The 10,040-nt window shown below is 29.0% G+C and overlaps 1 long non-coding RNA gene across 2 annotated transcripts; it reads left to right on the top strand.

Moving 5' to 3' along the window:
• Positions 1-7,638: 7,638 nt before the first annotated feature.
• LOC112602723 lies at positions 7,639-10,040 on the top strand. Of its 2 annotated transcripts, XR_003115122.1 has the most exons (7): positions 7,639-7,897; positions 8,635-9,018; positions 9,076-9,139; positions 9,484-9,546; positions 9,612-9,674; positions 9,767-9,859; positions 9,953-10,040. It is a non-coding gene; the product is annotated as an uncharacterized LOC112602723 (long non-coding RNA). The 2 variants fall into 2 exon arrangements; XR_003115121.1 differs by having other exon boundaries at positions 9,612-9,859.

Below are 10,040 nucleotides of genomic sequence, written 5' to 3'. Positions count from 1 at the left end.
GAGGACGAACGCGCGCACCGTACAATATTATTATATTTGGAGGAGGAGCGTTAGCGACGGCGGGTGTTGTCGGGCGGCGCCCCGATATACCTATTATTATAATATATGTATAATGTACAGGTGACGCCATCTGGCGTGCCGGATTCGATCGCGATTCTAAAAATACGCACAGCCTCCTCTGGACCATTCATCAAATGGCAAACGCCGCCGTCACGTCACGCATCGTTTGTGTTTACACTCCGCGGCGGGATGTGAGTGGATAATAATATGTCATGTAGTGGGCAAGAGATATAAATCCCAAAACGATTGGAAAGTGAAAAGACGTGCGCGGCAGTCGACGTAGGTGTACCAAAGGTGACCACGTATGATTTAGGTCAAGACGGGAAAAAAATCGAGTACAGAGATCAGTCAACTGTGTTGGCGCTGAGTGCTGACACAGCTGAAGTTATAACGTTATAATGTCGTTTGCCGCAATGTTGATTTTTATCTCTTTTTATTTATTAAATATCTCGACATAACTTGGATTATTTAGCCCCCTATTGACATTTTACCCGGGGCTTAATATCTGGGGAATATTTACTTGAGCTAAAATTTCACGGCAGTATTTTATGCATATTATTGGTATTAAAAATATATACTACGCCTCTATTATATGTGTAGATAATAAAAAATGTTCTTCAACAAAAAAATATTTTCTTTATTTTTAATCTATACTGTGTTGTGTACAGGATATTTTAGTGTTTCAAAGATTTTTCAATTTCCAGATGATAACGGAGCAGAGAAAAAAAACAGAACTATTCTGCGTATACTGCTGCTGCGCATTATTACATATTATAGAAGTGCGAAATAGCACCGCCGTCGACTGGTGAGGGGCGAAATAATTGAAAACCAGAAGAACGCTTTTGATATTTGGTATAGTGTTTTCTATTCAGCATTAGACATACTTTTTCTCCATTTTATATATATTAATATATAAGTAATGTTTATTGTGCTAATTTGGGTTAACACCGTATTTTGTCTTATATTCCGATATCTGTGATCAGTGAGATCATTTCAGTTTTTATAATAGAGCGAGTGCAAACGTTTATATAGCTGAAAAAAATAGCTTTTACTCACGTCCACGTGTCCAAATATTTGAACTTAAGAACTACAAACATTAATCATTATTGTAAAAATAATTTCCAAGTACCAAAACAATATTATATTTTCTCAAAATTATAAAAATAGTTCTCAATGTTTTTTCACCAACAACTAACCATTGAACTGTATATTTTAGTAAACCTACATATGGAAATTGTGGAACATCTTTGATGTATATATATTATGTTAAGATACACATAATAGTGCTTAAAGTGTTAAGGTTTATAAGTATTTATAATTAAACGGGAAAAAAATCAAATTTATATCGACAATATTAGAATTATATTTAATCAATTAATAGCTGTATTTCTAAGTATACGCAACTGGACTAAAAGTCACTTTTAATTAAGGGGGGAGGGAGAAATAGTTTCCTCCCGAAATCAAAAAGGTCAATCATTTTTATATGAATTGCCTACCCAAAAATGATCCAGTTAATTTCGTATATAGCAATTATTATAGTAAGTAGCTTGCCGATAATAAATTAGGTAAGTAATAAATGTCTAAGTGTTTCTTAAACGCTGCAAAAATGTTATAAATATATAATAATAAATATAATATAAAATGCATATAAATATATATATTTATAATTTTAATTATATTTTCTAGTTTTCTACTCTAAGACGATAAAATTTTATCTTGTAATACCTAGGTATTTTTTTTAGTTTAATATTTGTATTCTATTATAATGCTTTAAACATTTTTAAAATATTTGTAGGACCCAATATTATTTTTAAAAAATAATTGAATGCTTACTGCTTTTATACTTTTTACTGCTTCAGTGCTTTAGTTAAAAAAAAAATTTAAGGTCATATATCTATAGAATATATTATTATTTATTAAGACACAATTAATAATCTACATAATTGGCCTATAAATCTAGGTACTACCTAGTACCTACCTGTTGCTTTTTAATTGTTTATATTTAATATTTGCTTTATTTTATGTTTGTGCTGTAGAATGTAGAGTGTAGACTAAAAATACGGTTTCGTTAAGAAATGGGCCAGGATTGTTTATGTGGGCTTGCACTATTGCACATTTACCAAGAAATAAGTATACCGATGGATAAAATTATTGAACGATTTTCTAGTATGAAAAACAGAAGACTAAACTATGTATAATTATATAGTACAATAATTATTTATTATAAAATTATTTTATACCACGCATTATATTATACTTTATTAAATTACAATTTATTTTTGTGTACTTATCAAAATGTTTTATTTAATATTTTACAAATATAAAATTCCCATTAGGTTAGGTTAGGTTAGTTGTGATGTAAATGTTTAAGAAATTGTCAAGTTTAAGAATGGGTAAAAATATATTTCGCCTCCCTCCTCCCGGAAGAGAAGCCTAGGTACACTACTGGTTATAACTGGTGTAATATACAACGTTTTAAGGCAGAATTCATTGTTTTTGTATTCCTTAGTTTCATTGAGATGCTTGCAACCTAGTGGCTAGTGTTAATAACCGTCGATCGCACATGTATCGTTGAATGTAAACGATACGTATGCTATATAGACAACAATAAAGTGTACGCTGAAAAGACTGAATAAGACCTCTTTGTAAACATAAAGCTCACCGCCGGTGCCGATTTTCTAGGTCAGTAAGTTTAGATTAACATCCTCCGCTGTGTGACGTGATGTATATAGCTTATAGGTTTACTTGAAAATTTAAAAGCTTACGATACCCTCGTCCCGTCACCTATAACCACCAATATCGTGACTTAAAGTACCATTATAGTCTGCAATCGCTAAGTATTACACGTATTCAAAATATGCTGATCGAAAAGAATTTACAAGACGACTGGATCTACTGAACAATATGTTTATTAATATGTAATTATATAGACATAAAATCGTCGGGGGGCTTACCTGTCTGGCGGAGAACTATATATGAATAATTACCGGTGCTGAAGGAACAGTTTTCTCTGCAGACACTAACAACTGTTACCGCGATTGTAGTAAAAGCCGTCGAGTGAAAATCCTATACACGGCGAAGGGCGCGAGGGCGGAAATGTGAAAGTAATAGGATAAGCCTGTGCACAAATCTGAACAACTGTGTGTAAAGTTTGAAATTAATATAATTAAACATTACGATTTTTTACATAAATCGGCTTATTATTTAATATTTAACGTATACAAAGGCGTTTTTGACGTTTGCAGTTGTTATTTACTTCATAGTTACGTATAAAGTGTTTGAGAGTATTAGATTTCTATTTTTATTATATATATAATATATATGATATTATGTATAAGTGTAATAGTCGACATTTTATTATCCCCACTTTATTATTTCAAGACGTAAAGCTGATTTTATTTTTTACAAGACTTTGCCAAATTTGAATAAGTTCATAAAATAAATTAGGGGCGTAATTTCGGATTTTTTTTTTGAGTGTGCGAGGTTTCAAACAGGCCATTTTGAAATTTCACCAGACTATATAAAAAAAGATATATGTATATGTACAAAAACCTGCTTTTAATTATTTCCAACAATCGCCATCGCATGTACTGAATTATTGCATCAATATAAATGGAAAAATCAATTAAAAAACTAAAATATAATAAATAATTAACAATCATAATAATTGACAGTATACCGATATTGATAAATGTCAAAATTAAAATTAAAATACAATTTAAAAATATTTAATTTTGAACTTTATCTCAACAGGGCGCAGGCCAATTGATATTATTTTAAAAGTATGTTGTATTATTATTTTTATTATTTGAATTAATATTTATTTCCAATACAAAAATTAACATATACATTGCTGATATTGACAAATATATGTATACTATTTACTGTTTAGTGTTGAAATACATAATATTCGTTTTTGTGACACAGTTTGTTATTATAAATAAAACTTGCCAACGTCGAAAAACATATTCTGTTCAAAAATTATTAAGCGTACGTGTATCGTAAAAATGTATTAACATATACTATACTTATACTATAACATCATACAGAATATATTATGTCCGACGTGGAAATCCGACCGCCATTCGCTGCTGCTTGTTCGGTGATTCTGATGGTTTCAGCCAAACCACTTGCAAATGGTCAGTTCGAAAAAGAATAGCGCAATTTTTCCGGGTCAATATAGATCAATGCCTAATATTGCAATGACATCTGGCGCGGGTGATGTATTAGAGATTCGATTGTCGTCTTCGTCATCGATATGGCAGGTTTGTGTGGGCCCGGCCAAACTGGATATGGCAATGGGCGACTTCATTGGTCCATCAAGAAAATTATGGAGTTCGATGTCGAACATTCACATGGCGCTTGATGCGACCGAAGCAACCGAATTTGAGTGCATTCCGTTGCAAGTCTTAGCTGAAATTGACGAAACAACACTGGCCCGTGTACACTCTTCTATAGATCCTGCAATAACCAGATGCAGTGCTGAAACAGAGGCCGTGGTAACAATGGTCGAACTTAAAAAACGCCGTTCGTTGTGGAAAAGAACAAAACAGTTTGTTCGTTTCATGTTTTTCTGTGCAAAAAAATAATATAATTTATAATGTCAGAACTTATTATTGCGCGTATGAGTAAAAATAATAAGCAGGTAGGTACCTATTTAATATATTCGGATAGTTATTGAAAATAATATTGATTTACACAAATAAAAATGTTTTGTTATGTTATTTGATCGATTTCTATTTGATGTATTAATATTAAATAAGGCTGACACACATTTGTGAAAATGTTGACTTTATATTATTATATAGATAGGTACCTACTTTCAGTATCTAGTACTATCTTAAAAGTAAAGGGTGCAACCGTACACCTTAATCCCCCCTCCAAAATGACACCCCTGAAGCAAATATAATAAATTATCTTATAATAAATTCCTACAGTGTACTCCTATAATGGTTTATGAATATTATTATCGAATTATTTATAAAAAAATCTTTTTACAACAATTTCATTAAATTAATAATAATTAAATGTAGAGACGAAGATAAATTTATTATTTTTATTAACACGCTAATGAGTGTAATCGTGTTTAGAGAGGATGGATAGACGGCCAGAAAAAAAGAATGACGGGCTTATTAAATTATGTGAATTTCTTTTAAAATTTGATTTAAAATATTAAAAATGGCAATATGAAAGTGAAAATTGTGTGATAAGACGTAAAATAGTACCTTTATTCTAATCAGATATATTAAATTGTAATTTTATTGTACTATGTTATACAAGAAGTTTAAAACTTATTACTTTAAATTTTGTCTTTAATATAGAACTAATATTAAAATTCTTGGTATGATGACTTGATTATTTTAAATTAATAATTTAATATGAATATTTTATTGGAAAATTCATTAATATGCGAAACAGCTAAAATACGACAAATACATTATATTATAAAAATCAATTCAGATGCATCATGCATGATTGGCCAATCAATGTTTACAGTGAAAACATGATATAATGCAGGAAATAATACAAATATTTAATTGCTTTAAGAATAACATATTTTAATTTATTTAACAATAAACTTTGTTTAAATGCAATAATGCATATTGAAGTCCTTGTTAGTAGCATACAACATTAAGACTCATCAGTTAAGCGGATTTTATCACTGCTTATATAACTATAATAGTATAATTAACAATAATTATACTATGTAGGTACTTATTGTTCCACTTGAAATCTAAAGATAATCAATAATAATTTTATTCACATTGTATTATTGAGTTTTTTTATCATTAAATTATGTTTTTAATTTGATAGTGACTGAATTCTATAAAAAATTAATTAAATAGTGACTTAAGAAATGACAAAAACATGATATTATAGTTTTACATATTTAACTATAGGATGTATGCTGTACGTTTATAATAATACGAAATAATAATATATTTCAAAAGACGTTTGTATTTCAAATTATATTGTTCATAGTTTTGAACTTCGAAACAATAATTTATGCTTACTTCGAAAGTCACTTCAAATTACTTTTGCATGATATAAATTATAAAGGCATTATATTCGAATTATATTTCGAAATTAATTTATATTAAAGTACATATATAATAATATGTTATCATTGCTAAATGTCTGGGAACAGCGTGCACAGCACATACACGTATTATACGCATATCTTATCATTTGTATTTCTATAGTAAAAAAGTCGACAGTAGTTATATTTTTATTTTTATTAATAATTCAAGGATATTTAAAAAATAATAAAACTTATAATTAATATTTACTATGATATAAGAAATTATATATATATCTATAAAAACACTCTTGAAAAATTATAATTTACTCGTAGGTACAGAAAACTAAAATAATTATAATATATATTAATATATTAAACAAAATATGAAAGACCCTAAAAACGATTTTTTTTCTGAAAAATTATTATAAACATTATTATTATAAGATTTACCAAACTTCGTTTTTAAAAGTCCAAACTAGAAAAATTATTCGGAGTTTGACCAAACCCATTTTGAATTCTAAGTTTTACCGAAAGCATTTAGTTAATGTCCGAATTTCGGACTGTTATCGGTATTCATACTTTTACCGTAACTTTAAGTTTAAAAATTGTTATCTTAAAAATTCCTCACAAATTAATTAAATGCCTAGTTTAGCCATAATTACGCCGCAAAAATAAATTGGACGCAACTACACGTACACTTTAATCTGGCAGGGTGTTTGAGAAAGGTGGTTTTTGCCAAGTGCAACATAATATATTTTAAAATAGAAATAATTAACTTGGATTGATTTTTGAAGGCCAGCAATGTGGCATGTATAGGTAAAACAGGCTGTTTGAAAGAAAAATAAAAGAGAAGTAGTCGGTTATAAAATAAAGATTAGATAAGTTACAGCTTTAATTACACGGAATGCACGACTTACTCGGACGAAGGCCTTTACTTACTATAATAATGACCAATTTAAAAGATCAAAAAAAGATCCTGAACTCTTTTTAATTTCCTTCGATGAACATGAAACCTACGACAATAAATATTTAGCACTTTTAATGGAAGTATCATTTTTTTTTCTTCATATATTAAATTTATATTTTTTTATTTATTTAACCTAACTTAACTTATAAATAGCTTAAAAAGAGTCAACAATTTTGAAAACTATAAAATAAATTTTAAATGATAATATTTTGATACAATTTTTGAAAATTTCAAGTATCTACAGTTATCTGTTTTTGAATAACACCAAAAAATAAAAATCGTTAAGGAAAAAAATAGTTATTATACGGGCGAATGGATATTCATCATTTTACAGCACAAAATCACAAATATTTTTCCGATAAAAATTACAAAACAAAAAATGATAGTTAAAAAATTGTAGTATTTTATATAATACTGGATGACCTTTTACTATAAGTATTTTATCAATACGACAAATATCAAATATTTAATTACTGTATAACCTTTAGCTATAAGTCATCTATTAAGATAATCATGTAAAACAATAAAATGACCTATAGTCGGATCAAACACACACACAGGACACCCGATATAACCACCGGTCCAGGCTCAGTGCTCTTCCCGTCTTTTTGTGTAAATGATCATAAGCGAGTGTAAAAGACTACGCAGTTCATATACACGAAAATACATAAGTGTTAAAATAAATTTATGTTAAAGTCAAATGTATTAAATAGTTCATGTGTTAAAGAAAATTTATAATAAAAATAATAAGTGTATTTAAGAGAAAAAAGTCTTATAATTATTCAACGTGCACTGGTCACCTTATTCACAACAGCATTAACAAAGAAGTCATTGCCAAGAGAAGAAAGGTAATGTAATGATTTATAATTGATCTAAAGGTGTATCAATAACCTCTGATAAATATTACCCCTTCATTTCCAATATCCTTTTTTAAATCATTACACAGTAATGACTTGTTATAATACATATCACATTAATTTCAGAAGAATTAATTTCTCGATTTGCTTAATTAGCCTAATCTGTTTTCTAAATATTCTAAATGCGTGTTATTTTTTTTTTTCTATTCGTACATTAACTTAATGGCATTCTGATTTTAAGATACATACCGTATAGAAGCGACTATAGAGGTCGTTTTAACGCTGTAATAGCATATGCCATAAGCTACACTGCTTCAGTCAATTGTCCTTCTTCCGATCCCAATAAATAAAATTATTGTAAAGTTCTAAGACTTCTTATTATTTAAAAAAAATATAGCTATAACATTTTTTTAAAAATATATTTGATGTACCATGCGTAAATACCGTAAATATTATTTAACATTTTTAATAGCTATGAGAACAACTTATTTTAACGTATATATAAAAAAAAAACTGTAGTTATTTGATGTGTGAAAGAATATCAGAAGTTATAAAAATCACTCGTGTGCATGCACATGCCATCGGGCGCGTCCCCGGGGTTGCGGATAGGGTAAAGTCCTGCAGAAATGCAGAGTAGCCGCGAAATAAGCCATACCTTCGGGAATGGACGAATAAGCGATCGCGGACAAGTGCACCACCAAGAAAATGATCGATTCCTGGTGTTCCAGTTGTAGATCAGATCAATTCATGGAAAACCAAGCAACAGAGAACTGGTTGATCTTCGCCAAGTCTGCCAAACCAGAACAATAAAAAATCATGTAAGTAAAATACGAAACGATAGAAAAAGCATCTGAAATCCTCCTACTGGAAGGGATCGTACTTCAAGGCATATCAGTCAGTATTAAGCAAGCGGGCTACCAAAGGTGCAACCGTAATGAAACGAGTACAGGGGTGTCCAGCCAGGCTGAGACAGACGTGTCCTTTAAGGGCACGCATTGGAAACAGTCATTGGCAGGCAGACAGTCTGGCACCGGATTAGTCTGCACTACTAGTGGTACTAGTACTGTGACCACCACGAATAATGTTGTTGAGGTCAATTTCGTGATGACTACGTAAGTTTCTTCTGGGTTGAAATTATTGAAGAAATTCTATAATTATTTGATCTTTAGAAAAATATCAATGGGCTTAAAAGAACCAAACGTTTTTGAAGAAACAGATACAGTTGAAGATTCAGTACGTGTTTTTCAATTTATTCTTACACATTTATATAATATAACATTATAAGATAAATAAAATTGGATACCTTCGCTTTTCTATAATTTACGTATACTATTGTTATTATTGATAAAATAACCTACCTACTTTTAATCTTTGATATTTTTTAATATTATTTAGATCAATGATTTGATTAACAAATTTTCAAAATTGAAGATATCCTGTAAAAAATCGATTACTACAAAATATTACTCGTTTGAAACAATATTTCATTTAGAACTCGATGTACATAATAATTATATCACATATTCTGTACATTATTAAATTTATAAAATTAATTGATTAATTGGTACTTTTTGAAGGACGAAGAGCCACAATGTGAAATTACTGATTATGTCGAAGCACAAACAAATCATTGCAAATAAGTACATATAAAACACGTAATATTATGATACGGATTCAATTATTGTAATTTAATGTTATTTTATAGGTGAAACGTAAAAAGGGACCGATAATTTCCGAAGATGAACCTTCGTCTAAAAAACATAAACTGGTTGTATTAGCTTCTATATTGACAATTTATATAACTAACACTTTTTATATTACCATTAACATTTTTTAATTTAATTTTATATTATTATATAGGTTAAATTGAAAGTTGACTGAATGATTTCAAAGACAAGGCAACTCACTACAATCAATAAACTCGAAGTTAAATAAACGGATTCTCTTTTACAAGTTAATATAAAAACATTTTTAGTATTATATCATACAGATATATTAAATTACTTTAATATGATACTTACAATTTTTATTATTATTAATAAATAGCTTAATCTTAAACGTAATATTGGATTCAAGTAATCTTCAAGCAGGATGAAAAAAAAATATCGCTGAGTAAAATTTCTATTCTCGATTC

This window comes from Melanaphis sacchari, unplaced genomic scaffold, assembly GCF_002803265.2.
Source record: "Melanaphis sacchari strain LSU unplaced genomic scaffold, SCAv2.0 Contig8_pilon_pilon, whole genome shotgun sequence".
NCBI classification, from domain to species: domain Eukaryota; kingdom Metazoa; phylum Arthropoda; class Insecta; order Hemiptera; family Aphididae; genus Melanaphis; species Melanaphis sacchari.
This window is presented reverse-complemented; position numbering and strand designations above follow the sequence as displayed.